At 34.9% G+C, this 16,017-nt stretch overlaps 2 long non-coding RNA genes across 2 annotated transcripts; one reads left to right on the forward strand and one right to left on the reverse strand.

The window, feature by feature from the left end:
• Positions 1–10,025: 10,025 nt before the first annotated feature.
• LOC134326604 (uncharacterized) lies at positions 10,026–11,409 on the forward strand. Its single transcript, XR_010014540.1, has 3 exons — positions 10,026–10,118; positions 10,699–10,825; positions 11,321–11,409. It is a non-coding gene; the product is annotated as an uncharacterized LOC134326604 (long non-coding RNA).
• A 38-nt stretch (positions 11,410–11,447) lies between these two features.
• Positions 11,448–12,471, reverse strand: LOC134326603 (uncharacterized). The gene is made up of 2 exons (XR_010014539.1): positions 12,414–12,471; positions 11,448–11,763 (listed from the first exon to the last, which is right to left on the reverse strand). It is a non-coding gene; the product is annotated as an uncharacterized LOC134326603 (long non-coding RNA).
• Positions 12,472–16,017: the final 3,546 nt, after the last annotated feature.

The following is a 16,017-nucleotide window of genomic DNA, read 5'->3' on the forward strand; positions in this document are numbered from 1 at the left end:
TAACAAAAATCGTGAAACGCAAATTTTGATAAGACAAAGGTTGTAGTAGTTAACTAGTCACCTGTACTACTTACTACAACCAAAATACAAATTAAAATTCCCCCAGCATGGGTGCAGTAACTAATAAAAAAAAAAAAATTAATTAGCATAAATCAAGAAACGCCATTTTTTATAAAAGTAAGGTTGTAGTAGTTAACTAGTCACCTGTTCTAGTTACTACAACCACAATATAAGTTAAAAGTCTTACAGCATTGGTACAGTAACGAATCAAACATTTAAAAAAAATACAAATTAATAAATGAACATTTTGTTATAAGGAAGGTTGTATTACTCACTTAGTCATTTATACTACCTACTACAGTACAGTATTCAATCAAGGTGTAATAATATATTTTTATATAATTAATGTTTTGGTAATTACCCGAAAGGTGAACTACTTACTACAACTAACAATTGCACTTGAAAATTGCAATAATTACTATTCTTAGTTCACAAATGATCAACAATTTTCAATATTGCAAAAGGTTTTAAACATGTGTCCAACTTTTTTTTTTATGTATTGCAGTATGATCTGTATGCTGAACATACAAAGGAGAAGCTCTCTCAAACATTATTGTTACATCTATTAGATCATCTTTAATAAAAAACTTTTCACAAGCTTACCAGTCTATGTTAATTTCAATTTCAATTTAATTTAATGTTTCCTTTAATACAATGTAATGTATCAGATAGTGCATACGTATTATTGGGAGTTAAAGGCATAAAACAATTGCAATAAAGCTACTGACTCACAAACTAAATGCATATTTAAGATTAAATCACAACATGCCTGGGCATCATAATTGGTAAGCTCCTTGTTGTTAACCAATTTGAAAGTGGATCTAATGTTTCTGATTTACAGCATTGGGCTAAGGAAAAGTAAGTTTGGAAGAATTAAAATCAGTTAATTAGTCCACACAAATTTGTTGCAAAGTGTATTGTGTATGCTGTTTGCCTTAGTAGCATAAACACTTAATATGAGCAAGAATAAATGCAAAGTAAGCAGCAAACCAAAAGGTGACAGTAAACCAAGCCATATATAACAGAAGACTGACATGTCGAGATGTAACTAATCAACTCTCAGCTACCACTTCAGGCATTGTAAACACCCCTACACCTTAAGGTCATTAGGATTAGTAGCTGTCAGGCAGACAACATTTACATTTTCAGCATTTAGCAGACGCTTTTATCCAAAGCGACTTACACAATGAGCTGAACACAATGAGCAATTGAGGGTTAAGGGCCTTGCTCAGGGACCCAACAGTGGCAACTTGGTGGTGGCGGGGCTTGAACCGGCAACCTTCTGTTTACTAGTCCAGTACCTTAACCACTGAGCTATCACTGCCCCTGTGACAGACAAAATGATACAGAGCCAACAATATATCATTAATGAAAATCCGGATATTGGCATCTTGCTCAATGGATAAGGTAGGTTCTAGTAGACATTTTGTAATATTTATTTATTACAAATATTTGTTATTTATGTATTATTTGCATATCTGCTAAATGTTTCGTAATAATATGTTAATTACAATGTAATAAATGTAATAAATATTTTCCTGGCATATTAGCCTTAATTGTGAACACTTTGTGCAATTATAGCCAACTTAAGCCAAATAGTATGATTATATAAAATAATATTTTGCTGTCTTTTAGTGATATGGAACAGTAATTAACAAATATCTTAATAAATTTTAATTAAACATTGACCTGGAAATAAATGTGTTATTTTGGGCAATGTCCATTACATGCTGCCATTTTTAAAGTTGAAATGTATTCCAAGATTAAAATAATTTTATTTCTCAATGAAATTAAAGTATTTAAAATCGTTAAAACAGTAAAGCATAATTATCGAAGATAGATATGTCTATATCACCTTAATATAATAATAACTTAGCATATTAACATATTACAATATAATTATGAATATGTATAACTACACTTACGATACAGTTGCATTTTATTTATAAGTTTTATTTAATCCACAGTGTAGCTTAATATTATAATGGAACTTGAAAATGCAAGATTTTCAAGTTTTTAATTATTTTACATGATTAAGTTTTTAAGTGGTGGATGTTGGTAAACAAACCAGTGACAAAGGATTGAAAGACTTTTGTACGTATTCTGGCAAGACTACAGAACACTCGCTGTATGGATGATGCATGTGACATTTTTCAATCATTTTGTACTGTGCTGTTAAACAAGAACAAGAATGATGATGTTCTCAGAAACATTAGAAGACTTGAAGATCTTATTGCTACAGCCAAAATATGTGACCTTGAAGAATTTCAGATGACAGAGCAGCTGAAATCGACCAGGATGAAGGATTGCAGAGATTTTCCAAAACCCATGTGGGAACTTCACCTTTCTCTGCTTGTTTCAGGCGTATTTCTGATTCTGTTAAGTTAAAGATGAATAAAGAGGAAGAGTCATCAGATAAAAATCCATGCTACTGTCCAGGCGTCATCAACTGTTTGAACATTATCTTTCAATATTTCCTCTTTGGAGTGGAATTATGTTGGGGAATCTACTGACAAAACAGAAAACACTGATGACATTTTCTCTGAAAAAACAAGAGAGACGAATTGCCATGTTGAGGCATGGTTTGGTATAATCAAGCATAACATCCTAAACAAAAAGAAAGGATTGCATCCAGGACAGTTTGTGAGGAAAATGCACAGTTCTCTTCAGGGCAGGTACACTGAGCACATTGTCTACCACAGTTTCCCTGATGGCCTTCTTGTAAAACCACTTAAATTACAAGACATCAGCCTGTCTCAGGAAATGTGGGCCAAACATCAGGAGACAAAAAGGACAGAGGTTTCTCAAGTCAAAATTTTGGGGCTTAAACCAGCAACCCTCTGATCACTGGTCAAGTACTTTAAACACTAGGCTACAGCTGGCTTAAATAACTACTACAACCTACTACAACCTTCGTCTTATCAAAATTTACATTTGTAAATTTTTATTAATTGTTTAAATTTTTTGATTACCCACTGTACATATGCAGTGGGACTATTAATTTGAAATGTGGTTGTAGTAAGTAGTACAGGTGACAAGTTAACTACTACAACCTTTGTCTTTTCTAAATGTGCGTTTCTCGATTTTTGTTAATTTTTTAAAATTTTTGATTACTTATTATACCCATGCTGTGAGACATTTCTCTTATATTGTGGTTGTAGTAACTAGTACAGGTCACTAGTTAACTACTACAACCTTTGTCTTTTTAAAATTTGCCTTTCTCGATTTTAGTTAATTTTTTGATTACCTATTATACCCATGCTGTGGCACGTTTAACTTATATTTTGGTTGTAGTAAGTAGTGTAAGTGACTAGTTAACTACTACAACCTTTGTTTTATAAAAAATGGCGTTTCTTGATTTTTGTTAATTTTTTTAAATTTTTGATTAGTTACTGCACCCATGCTGGGGAAACTTTAATTTGTATTTTGGTTGTAGTAAGTAGTACAGGTGACTAGTTAACTACTACAACCTTTGTCTTATCAGAATTTGCGTTTTACGATTTTTGTTATTTTTTTTAACATTTTGATTAGTTACTGTACCCTTGCTGGGGGACTTTTATTTTGTATTGTGGTTGTAGTAAGTAGTGCAGGTCACTACTTAACTACTACAACCTTTGTCTTATCAAAATTTGCGTTTCACGATTCTTGTTAATTTTTATAAAACTTTGACTCATTACTGTACCCTTGCTGGGGGACTTTTAATTTGAAACGTGGTTGTAGTAAGTAGTGCAGGTCACTAGTTAACTACTACAACCTTTGTCTTATCAAAATTTGCGTTTCACGATTTTTGTTAATTTTTATAAAACTTTGATTCATTACTGTACCCTTGCTGGGGGACTTTTAATTTGAAACGTGGTTGTAGTAACTAGTACAGGTGACTAGTTAACTACTACAACCTTTGTCTTATCAAAATTTGCGTTTCACGATTTTTGTTAATTTTTATAAAACTTTGACTCATTACTGTACCCTTGCTGAGGGACTTTTAATTTGAAACGTGGTTGTAGTAAGTAGTGCAGGTCACTAGTTAACTACTACAACCTTTGTCTTATCAAAATTTGCGTTTCACGATTTTTGTTAATTTTTATAAAACTTTGATTCATTACTGTACCCATGTTGGGAGACTTTTAATTTGTACTGTGGTTGTAGTAACTAGCACAGGTAACTAGTTAACTACTACAACCTTTGTCTTATCAAAATTTGCATTTCACGATTTTTGTTAATTTTTATAAAACTTTGATTCATTACTGTACCCATGCTGGGGGACTTTTAATTTGAAACGTGGTTGTAGTAACTAGCACAGGTGACTAGTTAACTACTACAACCTTTGTCTTATAAAAATTTGCGTTTCACGATTTTTGTTAATTTTTATAAAACTTTGACTCATTACTGTACCCTTGCTGAGGGACTTTTAATTTGAAACGTGGTTGTAGTAAGTAGTGCAGGTCACTACTTAACTACTACAACCTTTGTCTTATCAAAATTTGCGTTTTACGATTTTTTTAATTTTTAATTTTTATTTTTGATTAGTTACTGCACCCATGCTGGGGAAACTTTAATTTGTATTTTGGTTGTAGTAACTAGTACAGGTGACTAGTTAACTACTACAATCCTCATCATATCAAAATTTGCGTTCCTCAATTTTTGTTCATTTTTTAATATTTTGATTCATTACTGTACCTATACTGTGGAGCTTTTAACTTGTATTGTGGTTGTAGTAACTAGTACAGGGGACTAGTTAACTACTACAACCTTTGTCTTATCAAAATTTGCGTTTTACGATTTTTGTAATTTTTTTTTTACATTTTTGATTCGTTACTGTACTCATGCTGTGGGACTTATAATTTTTAATGTGGTTGTAGTAACTAGTACAGGTGACTAGTTAACTACTACAATCCTCATCATATCAAAATTTGCGTTTCTCAATTTTTGTTCATTTTTTTATATTTTGATTCATTACTGTACCTATACTGTGGAGCTTTTAACTTGTATTGTGGTTGTAGTAACTAGTACAGGGGACTAGTTAACTACTACAACCTTTGTCTTTTCACAGATGTGCGTTTCTCGATTATTGTTAAAAAAAAATATTTTTTGATTACGTATTATGCTGTGGGACTTTTAATTAATATTGTGGTTGTAGTAACTAGTACAGGTGACTAGTTAACTACTACAACCTTTGTCTTTTTTAAAAGTGTGTTTCTTGATTTTTTTTTTAATTTTTTTAAAAACTTTTGTAATGCACCCAAACTGGGGGACTTTTAATTAATATTGTGGTTGTAGTAACTAGTACAGGTGACTAGTTAACTACTACAACCTTTGTCTTTTTTAAATGTGTGTTTCTTGATTTTGTTTAAATTTTTTTAAAAACTTTTGTAATGCACCCAAACTGGGGGACTTTTAATTATTATTGTGGCTGTATTAACTAGTACAGGAGACTAGTTAAGTATTTCAACCTCAAAATGTGCGTTTCTCGCTGTTTACTGTAAGCATACTGTAGGATTTAATACAGGTGTATTAGATGGTACACGCCACTGGGTAATTACTACACCTCGGAACTTTATAGACGCTCCCTTAGCACTTCCTTAGCATTTCAGCGCGGATGCACCTCACATTTACCAAATAACGTTAAATAAAAATTAACAGAAAAACCTTTTTAAACAAAATTAATTGTAGTTTGTTCCTTGTTTACTGAGGTATCAGGTCGTGCAATTTAATAAATTTTTGGATGTTTATTAGCCGAGAACGAGCCGAAAGAAAGTCGAATGTCAGGCGAATGTCCAATATAAAACTAACTTTACCACGGTCGTTATTTGCACGTGAGAGCACGCACTAAATACGCACTGTGCTCTTAATTTAAACGTAGGCTCATGTGACCGTGATGTAATCAATTTACTTTACAAAATGGCTCTTCGAAATTTTCTTTTGAATTGCAAAAGAGTATTTGCGGACTGCACAAGACTGGCCAGTTCCAGCCATGCTCCGGCAGATGTGGATCTGATAATAACAAGGTAAAGTGCTAATTATGATTTTTGTTGTCTGTTATGATGTCTGTTTTCTTTGTTGTTTATATGTACTTTTTTGCATTTATCCACAAAATGAAATGAAGTTGAATTCTACAGTATGTCAAAATAAAACCGGGCCTTTTGATTTTGTAGATAAAACTGTCCATGGCATATTATTAGTATTATTATTATTATTATTAAAGATTTTTAAATATAAAGTAGAACTTCAGTCAAAAAAAAAAATTACCCCAAACAAATATACTGTATTGTTCAGAAAGGTCATAGAAATCATGTACCTGCATCATTTTATTAATAAAATAAAATGCCTGTTTTTTTAATTATAAAATAAAATGCCTGTTTTTTTAATTATAGCAACAGAAGTTGGAATCAGTAACTGCCAGTTTTAAGACATGAGATACTCACATCAAGAAAGATGAACCATCAAACATTATTATGATGTCCATTTATTGTTTTATTTCTTTTTGTTTTTTTTGTTTTTTGTCTTTAGAATGGATACAATGTTGAGGAGTGTTCAGTGGGCAAGAGGAAGACTAGTTGAACCTGAAGTAGCTGATGGAATGCTCAATGTAATTTCTCAATTTCTAGAGGAAATGGGAGCAATTTCTGAACAGCAAGGTTTGAAATAATATTCTAAAGTAAATAAACTAAACTGCATAATCAACTAATTAAAATTCATAAACAGTTAATTATTGTTTGTGTAATGTTGCCAGCTGACCAAGGATACCATGCACCTCGATTTATGGGACGGGTCGGACGTCCAAGGTATTCTGTAACTCAGGAACAGTTGGAGTTCCTGTTCACATTTAATTTCACTATACCTCAAATTTCTGACATATTGGCTGTATCAACACGAACAACTAAAAGACTCTTAAGGTAAGACAAATTGCATCATTATTATTATTATTATTATTTTTGTTTTGATGTTTTTTGTGGATGGTCTTGTATAATTTAAATTTCATAATTCTTTCTAAAATCATGTGCTAAAATGTTCTTATATTAATTTATTAGTTCATTATAAGTCACAAAAAAATAAAATGTATTATTGTACTGTGTGATATAGCTAATACTAATAAAGAATGAAGAGATAATTAATTAATTAATATATTCTGTTTATCACTGCTGTCCAATGAAAAACATTTCTATTTTAATTAATTACTTGATTTATTTTTTGCATAATCTGAACAAAAACGATGAATGTTACACTGTGTAAAGAATTTTGAATAAATGGATCAATAGAAATGCTCTAAAATTATTTGAAATAAAATCCTTTTACATTAAGTTTAAAGTGGTAGTTTGAACATAAATGTTGTGTGTGTGTGTGTGTGTGTGTGTGTGTGTGTGTGTGTGTGTGTGTGTGTGTGTTTACACACTCCATGGTGACTTAGTGCTATTTTTATAACATGCCCTGCGGGCGACACACATGGTCCATGCGGGCGACCAGGTGCCCCCGGGCACCGTCTTGGCTACCCCTGGCCTATGGTGTGTATTAAACACTGCAGGTTTGTCTGAGAATGAATGAATGAATGTTGACCGTAAAGTGCAAAGATTTAAATATGTATTGTTTATTTATGGATTTATTTAGATTTAATGCATTGAAATGCTCAAACACGTGACCAAATAAACCAACTAAAATCTATATTAATGCCAGAATCTGAAATCTTTTTTTTTTTTTTTTAATAGTGTAATGAGGAGTTTTACTGGAAAAAGAGTCCAGCTGCAACTGAAACATGAAGAGCTCCAGCAGTGTGAGGACAACACCAGATGCCATAAGAAGTCTAAATTGGAAGTTTTGTTCAAACTGTTGGAACTAACTGAAGCGCAGTTCAAGAGACCTCAACACAACATTTCTGTTTTATGTACGTGGACAAAATTGTTGGTACCCTTATGTTAAAGAAAGAAAAATCCACAATGCTCACTGAATTAATTATATATTACCACCATCATTCTATTACTACTATGAATATATCAGTACACCTGATTATAACAGCAGACTTACAGGTGCATCTCAATAAATTAGAATATCATCAAAAAGTTAATTTATTTCAGTAATTAAAAAAAAAAAAAAAACTCATATTATATAGATTTATTACAAACAGAGTGATCTATTTCAAGTTTTTATTTCTTTTAATGTTGATGATTATGGCTTACAGAATATGCACTCAATACTTGGTCGGGGCTTCTTTTGCATGAATTACTGCTTCAGTGCAGTGTGGCATGGAAGCAATCAGCCTGTGGCACTGCTGAGGTTGCCCAGGTTGCTTTGAGAGCGGCCCTCAGCTCGTCTGCATTGTTGGATCTGGTGTCTCATCTTCCTCTTGACAATACTCTATAGATTCTCTATGGGGTTTAGGTCAGGTGAGTTTGCGGGCCAATTAAGCATAGTGATACTGTGGTTATTAAACCAGGTATTGGTACTTTTGGCAGTGTGGTCAGGTGCCAAGTCCTGTTTGAAAATGTAATCTGCATCTCCATAAAGCTTGTCAGCAGAGGGAAGCATGAAGTGCTCTAAAATGTCCTGGTAGATGGCTGCGCTGACTTTGGACTTGATATAACACAGTGGACCAACACCAGCAGATGACATGGCTCCCCAAACCATCACTGATGTGGAAACTTCACACTAGACCTCAAGCAGCTTGGACTGTGTGCCTCTCCACTCTTCCTCCAGACTCTGGGACCTTGATTTCCAAATGAAATGCAAAATTCCTTTTGAAAACTTTCATCTGAAAACAAGACAGTTGTAGCCCATGTCCTGGATACGTCTGTGTGTGGTAGCTCTTTAAGCACTGACTCCAGCAGAGGTCCACTCCTTGTGAATCTCCTCCATATTTTTTAATGGCCTTTTCTTGACAATCCTTTCAAGGCTGTGGTTATCCCTGTTGCTTGTGTACCTTTTTTCTACCACACTTTTTCCTTCCACTCATTTTTCCATTAAAATGCTTGGATACAGCAGGAGGTTGTCAGTGACTGCCTTCTGGACATCTGTCAAGTCAGCGGTCTTCCCCATGATTGTGTAGCCTACTGAACTAGACTAAGGGACCATTTTAAAGGCTTAGGAAACTTTTGCAGGTATTTTGTGTTGATTATTCTACTTTTCTGAGATAATGAAGGGTTTACATTGACTGTAAGCCATAATCATCAACATTAAAAGAAATAAACACTTGAAATAGATCACTCTGTTTGTAATGCATCTAAAAAATATGAGTCAACTTTTTGAATTGAATTACTGAAATAAATTAACTTTTTGATAATATTCTAATTGATTGAGATGCACCTGTATGTGATGATACAGGGACCTTTTGTCAATTATTTGTAGGTAGTTTGACCAGAGTAGGTCCCCCCTCATAAGCCTCGGTTCCTCCCAAGGTTTCTTCTTCAGCTCTGAGGGAGATTTTCTTTGCCACTGTTGCCCCTGGCCTCGCTCACTTGGGGGTTTTACATTTCATATTCAAACTTTTGTCTTTACTGGATTTCTGTGAAGCTACTTTTTTTTTTTTTTATATTTTCCTCAATAAATAAACTCCCATTTTGTGAGATTTTGACCATGGCAATGTCAGAACCAGATATTTTGCATGCTTCTTTTGACTATGCTACAGGAAGAAACTTCATATCTAAATTATCATTGCTGCTTGTTATTTATCATTTATCACTTGTTATTTATTGTTACATTTATCATCATAATAAAACTAAAGAAAAGAATCCTACAGAATATCAAGAAATAAAGCAGCAGGTTAAGTGCGCTCGACTTTTGGCACTAATCTGACGCCATACTATGTGCATGCGCGCGCTCGAAACGCTGCTCTCGCGCTCAAATCGTATGCACTCAAAACAAACTGCGCTCGCGCTCAGATATTTCTTGCTCGCTCTCATAACTGCACTTGTCCTCACGCTCGGAGTTTGCACGTTAAAACAGTGCCAAAAGTCGTCGACCAATCAGAATGTGTTTTCGGCTTCGACCAATGAGCTCCAGCTTCCCCTGCATTTTCATTGGTCGGAGAGAGTGAACCGTTGTGAAGACAAATGGACAATCAACGACCTCAGGTAAGATTAATAATTATTTTATTTTAGACTTATTTTTTAATTAAAAAAAGTGTTAAAGAGAATGTAAAGTTAACTTTGTGTCATTATGTGAATATAAACTCGATCAAATTTGACTTTGGAAAGCCAGCTAAAGCGGTACCCCTAACTTACATAAAATAGCTTTTGTGTATTGTACATGTTAATTAATAAAGTAAAGCCTTTATACAGTAAAGTTAATGTGCTCACGAGTTTAGTGCCACAGTACAAAAATTGACTATTTTAGTAAATCAAAGTGGGTAGATCAGGAAGCTATAGCCACCTAAATGATTTGATGAATTACAGTATCTCTAACACAACAGTGGACATATTATTTTCACTTTCCCAACCAAAACTAGAATATCAAACATGACACATTAAATAATTTAACTTCAACTCTTTAAAATAAAATGTTTTACAATTTAATGTTTTGCTGTTTTTTATTATTACAACAATTTTATAGTTTTTGACACCTTACAGTATGTCAGGCTTTTGCTTTATTTACTATTATATAAAGTGTGAACATTGCATATTTACCATGCATAATGTAATGTTTTAAATGTAGGTTTCTGAATCATTTGCGGTGTTCAAGAAAAAGCCACATACAATGACAGCTTTCCCCTATTGTAGCTGAGATTCCCCCACCAGAATCCAGCAAGGAAGCAAGTAGTGTTAGAACACCAAGCAGTAAGGTAAAAACATATCTGCAATATCAACAATATCATAGTACCAACCAGTCTGCATTTAATATGGTGCACTTATTGTGTATTGATATTGTTAACACTAATGTTTTTATTTCGGCTTTATGTTCAGTGTGTCAAATATATTTTCCATTGGATTGTATAGAAATTCATGCCAGCTAGTGTGGAGAAAGATAACAATGTATTTGATATTATCTTCATTTTTATTATTCCTATAATTAAATTATAAGGACAATACTATCATATTAGGACACCGTTATAATTATTGAGTTAATGCATTAAATATGGCCCTTAATTCCAATTCTGCTTTGTTCACCTGCTATAATAACACCAGTTTGTGTGTGTTTAAGCTGTTGTAAAAATATGATTGACTACACTTCTCTAAATACATTTGCAGAGTGGTATGTACATGTATATAACAAGAAACATTGTAATCTATACAAAAGTCAATGCTTATTTAGCTTTTTGGTGTTTCTTTCTGAACAGGCTAATGCAGACTTTACCACCTATGGTTAAGACAGCTGGTTTGCCCTCTCTTTGTCCAAGAACATTCTTTCAATGGCTCAGTATTTGTCTGTGGATATTTGTACTCATTCAATAAATAAGTAAAACAAACTGTGTACTGTTATTTATTTATATGTAATATATATGAGAATAGAGTCAGTACAAGTATCTATGAGAATAGAGTCAGTACAAGTCAGAGTCAGTACAAAAGTTACATTTGCCACATTTGTTCCGGGGTCATAAAAGGGGATGGTGGTTCCAGCCTTTAACAAAGATCTGAAGGTCGGGGAAGAAACACAAGGTGTACCAGAAAGAGGTGCAGGGTATTTGCAATGTCCAGCATCTCAACTTGTTCAAGATTGTGCAGGATATCATAATATGTGGAGGTCACAGCTGTCCACATATCAACCAACAGCCTTTCAATTCTGTAAGACAAAATAAATGATTTAAAATGTAATACTTTGTTGACTGAATAACATCTGTGAAAAAGTGGTAGCCGTATAGAATTCAAGGACAACAATAGCCTTAAAATGTAGAAACAATAAACAGTGTAGGGAAATATATGTTGAAGAAATGTATAACTTAGACAATCAAGAAAATTTGTGCCAGTATGCCCAAATTTGGGCAGTGGGAATCCTAGCATGGATTTAAGTTCAGTTACTTGTGGAACTGTCTGTACCCTGATGGATGACATTCTGGTTTCCACATGTTCACTCACCAACATGTGAATTTGCCTGAGGGCATTTAATATATCTTCGGGAATATGATTTTTTCCCGCTAATTAATCAATAATAATCATTTCATGTGTGCAAATGAAATGTAAATAATTCAGATCAATACATAAGGCAGACTGCTTACTACATACTGCAATTTATGCAGCTACCCCTCCAAAGTTTTATGTCTTAGTAAGGCCTAGACAACAAAAGAAACCTAAGATAATTAGACATACATGTTAAAAGATGCGTATAGTCAGAATATGCCTGATTGTTAAAGCTTTAATGAATTCTACCCCTTTAAAATGATGATTTTATGTACTCTAAAATAAGTCTAAAATTAAAATAATTAATAATCTTACCTGAGGTCGTTGATTGTCCGTTACTCTCTTTACAACAGGAAGTTGAGGCTCATTGGTCGAAGCCGAAAACACATTCTGATTGGTCGACGACTTTTGGCACCGTTGTAATGTGCAAACTCCGAGCGCGAGGGCAAGTGCAGTTCTGAGAGCGAGCAGGAAATATCTGAGCACGAGCGCAGCTTGCTTTGAGTGCGCGCATACGATCTGAGCACGAGAGCAGCGTTTCGAGCGCGCGCATGCAATTTCGTGCGCGAGCACAACTTATTCGTGAACGAGCAGGGTGAATTCGTGCGAGAGCAAAGAAAATCCTGCTCACGCACAAATAAAATGTGCTCTCGACTTTTGGCAATAATCTGACGCCATAGAGAGATCTCAAAGAACATGAACCTGAAGGTATGAACTTACATTGTAGAAAAGAAAAACAAGCCAGTAGCAGCAGTGTGCACATTAAACCATTTACAGAAGGGCAATTAAGTTTGGCTAATTGAAATAATGGCATGTTAATGGCGTGTAGATTCTGGGTTTTAGGAAGTTTAGCTACTGTTAATATTTTTTCTCAGTTGAACTAAAAACCTGAATTGATGTTTTAATTGTTCATTAAGACTTCACTAAGAGTTATTACCATCAAGCAAATGTAAAGCATATTTCTATATGAAGAGCATCTGTTTCCAGATAATATACACTGAAGTTTATCAACACTTTGATCATCAGACATGGTTGTGCAGTAAAAGGCACACGTCCCTGGGTGGGCTCAAACCACCAACCTTTCAGTTAACAGCCGAACACGCTAACCGATTGCGACACAGAGACATGCGCACAGCCAACAGCACAGCTGTTTCATTGGACGGTACACACAAAAAATCTAATCTCTCTCTATACAGGCTCACTGTGGAGGCAAATTGGTGGTTAAGTGGACGGGTCTAAACTGATGAAGACTGAATGAATGTACCACAATACAGTATAGTTTAGATAGTTCACACATAACCCACAAAACCTCTTAGGTGTGTATCAAGAAAGTCTGAACATAAGAAATGACTAGACAGTGATGTCTGAAGCAGGACTGAGATCTCGGATCATTAAAATAACATGAAACTGCTGCATTTCTGGTGCAATAACAAACAAACTCAGTTTAGGAGCCGCTCATTTCTGCAGATCTTCACTGTAAGTGTGCAGAATCTCAAATGGTTTTTGTGCTGCTGGTTGAATGAGGTTAGTGTAGAATTATGTACAAAGATCTGAACAGAGAATAGATGAACTGGCCGGTTAGCTCAGTTGGTTAGAGTGTGGTGCTAATAACGCCAAGGTCGCGGGTTCGATCCCCGTACGAACTTGGACTTAAACTAACAAACAAGTGAGACTTCTCTAACTAGCAGGTCCTATTGACCTGGGCTTCAAACGTTGTCATTCTGGTAGGACAATAAAAGCGATATACTACTTTGTATTCAATGTATTAAACTACATAATGTTGTACAACATGACATGTGTACTTAATACTTTTGTATTTGAATACTTGCATACTTTAATACTTGATTACTATAATACTTTGCATTAATATATATTGAGCTGCTGTAATAAATGATCTATCTATAGATTCATTTAATTTTATCTGTAATGCTAGTGATGGGCTATCCTAAACTATCTTTAGGAAAGTAGATATATCTAGCTTTGGGGTTGTTGAGGCTAAATATTCATGATTGTTGTAATGTTGCTACACAGTCACATTAGAAATCCCTTTTAAAACTAATGTTTGATATTGCAGGGTCTGATGAAGACACTAAAAATCTTATCCGGTGGAGAGTGGCCAACCAGGCTCTCTTCACCGGAAAACAGAATGCAGCGGTTCGAGGGTTTGAGTAAGTGACTGTTTGTTTGACATAACAAAATTTGTGTTACATCATATGCATAATATTAATTACAAAGGGTGGTATAAAGACAAGTTTTAGTATTTAAGTTTTGCAAACTTTTTCAAAGCATTAAAAACTTTTAATGACTAAACTTTTTTTGAAGCAGTGTATGCTATAAACATTAATAACTGTTATGTGCATTATATTGTAGAGGTGGGAGAACCTCAAACAAAAATACAAAGTAAGCTTCGTTTGTTGGCAAGATCTTCAGTAAAAATATCAGAAAAGATTTGTAAACCAAGTTAAGATCCTTGTACTGTGTCTATGAATCTTGTAGGAACTTAAGTGTCCACCTACTGGGGTAAGTACAGAGGGTGGTGAAGCAACAGCAGCATCCTGGAAATGGTATGCGGATATGGATGAGGCAATAGGTGAGAGACCATCAATTGGCCCACCGACCCTTATTTCCTCATCCGGCCAGGATGCTGCTGAAGCTTCACCATCCTCGAGAAGCATGGAAACCCCAGCCAAAAAGAGACGAGGGAAGAAAGATTTAGTTGAGTATCTGAGGGAGATGGAAGAAAGTGAAAATGAGAGGGAGATAGAAGCAGCAGAGAACGAGGAGAGAAGATGGAGAGAGGCTGAGGAGAGAGAGGAAAGAAGAGAAAGGGAAAGAATAGAATGAGAGGAGAAGAGAGAGCAAGAGGCGCACCAGAGAGAGGAAAAGCGAGAGCAAGAGACGCGAGAGAGAGAGGAGAGACCAGGAAGCAAGAATGAGGGAGGAAAGGAGAGATAGGGAGGCAAGAGAGAGAGAGGAAAGGTTTATTGAAATCCTACAGATTCTAATGAAAAAATAAATAGTTGAAAATCAAAAAGTGTTGTAGTATTATTGCATGTTGTGAGAAAGAAAATGTGTTGGCAAATAATGGACATAAAGAATTTTCTTTTTCATTTAATCTTAATTAAAAATAGAAAAACTGGAAAAATTGGAAAATTGGAAATTGTAATTAAAAAAATATTCAAGTTTTACTTTTAAATATTGCATAAACTGTTAATGTCAAGAGACAATCAAGAACTGTAGAACAAAACGTAAAAACAAACAACATGAACCTATTAACAAAACATTTTTCTAAATATAATCATGCTCATAAAGAGCTGGTATGCTGTGCTGTGGTGCTGAGACAGCTGCAGCCAGATGCTTTGCATCTTCACCTGATGTTATGTCATTAATTACAGACTCTGGTTGGTCAACATGTACCTCTGTTAATTCTGGCTCAATGATGTCTCCATGAGTGATACAGAGGTTGTGGAGCACCGCACCGCATGCAACAACCTCCGGGGCGAAGACAGGGCTCACCTCAAGGGCTTTAAAGAAAATGGAACGCCATCTTGTCTTCATCATTCCAAAAGCCCTTTTCACCACATTCCCGGCCTTGGTCAGTTTGCTATTAAAACGAGCCTGTACAGGGTTCTGCACAGGCTCTCGATAGGGGGTCAGGAGCCGGATGGGTGTATTAATGCAGGGATAACCCCCATCCCCAAGAATGTATCGTCCTGCAGGTGGGTATAAGCCCTCTTTATACACAGGGCTGTTCTTTAGTACCCTTGCATCATGAATCGACCCAGGGTAACCAACAAAAATGTCTCTGAACTTCCCCAGGTGGTCACAGATGGCTTGAAGCTGAATTGAGTGGAACATCTTCCTGTTTAGGTAGCACTGTGCGTTGGCAGATGGGGGTTTTATACGAATGTGGCACCCA

This window comes from Trichomycterus rosablanca, chromosome 14 (genome assembly GCF_030014385.1).
Source record: "Trichomycterus rosablanca isolate fTriRos1 chromosome 14, fTriRos1.hap1, whole genome shotgun sequence".
NCBI classification, from domain to species: Eukaryota; Metazoa; Chordata; class Actinopteri; order Siluriformes; family Trichomycteridae; genus Trichomycterus; species Trichomycterus rosablanca.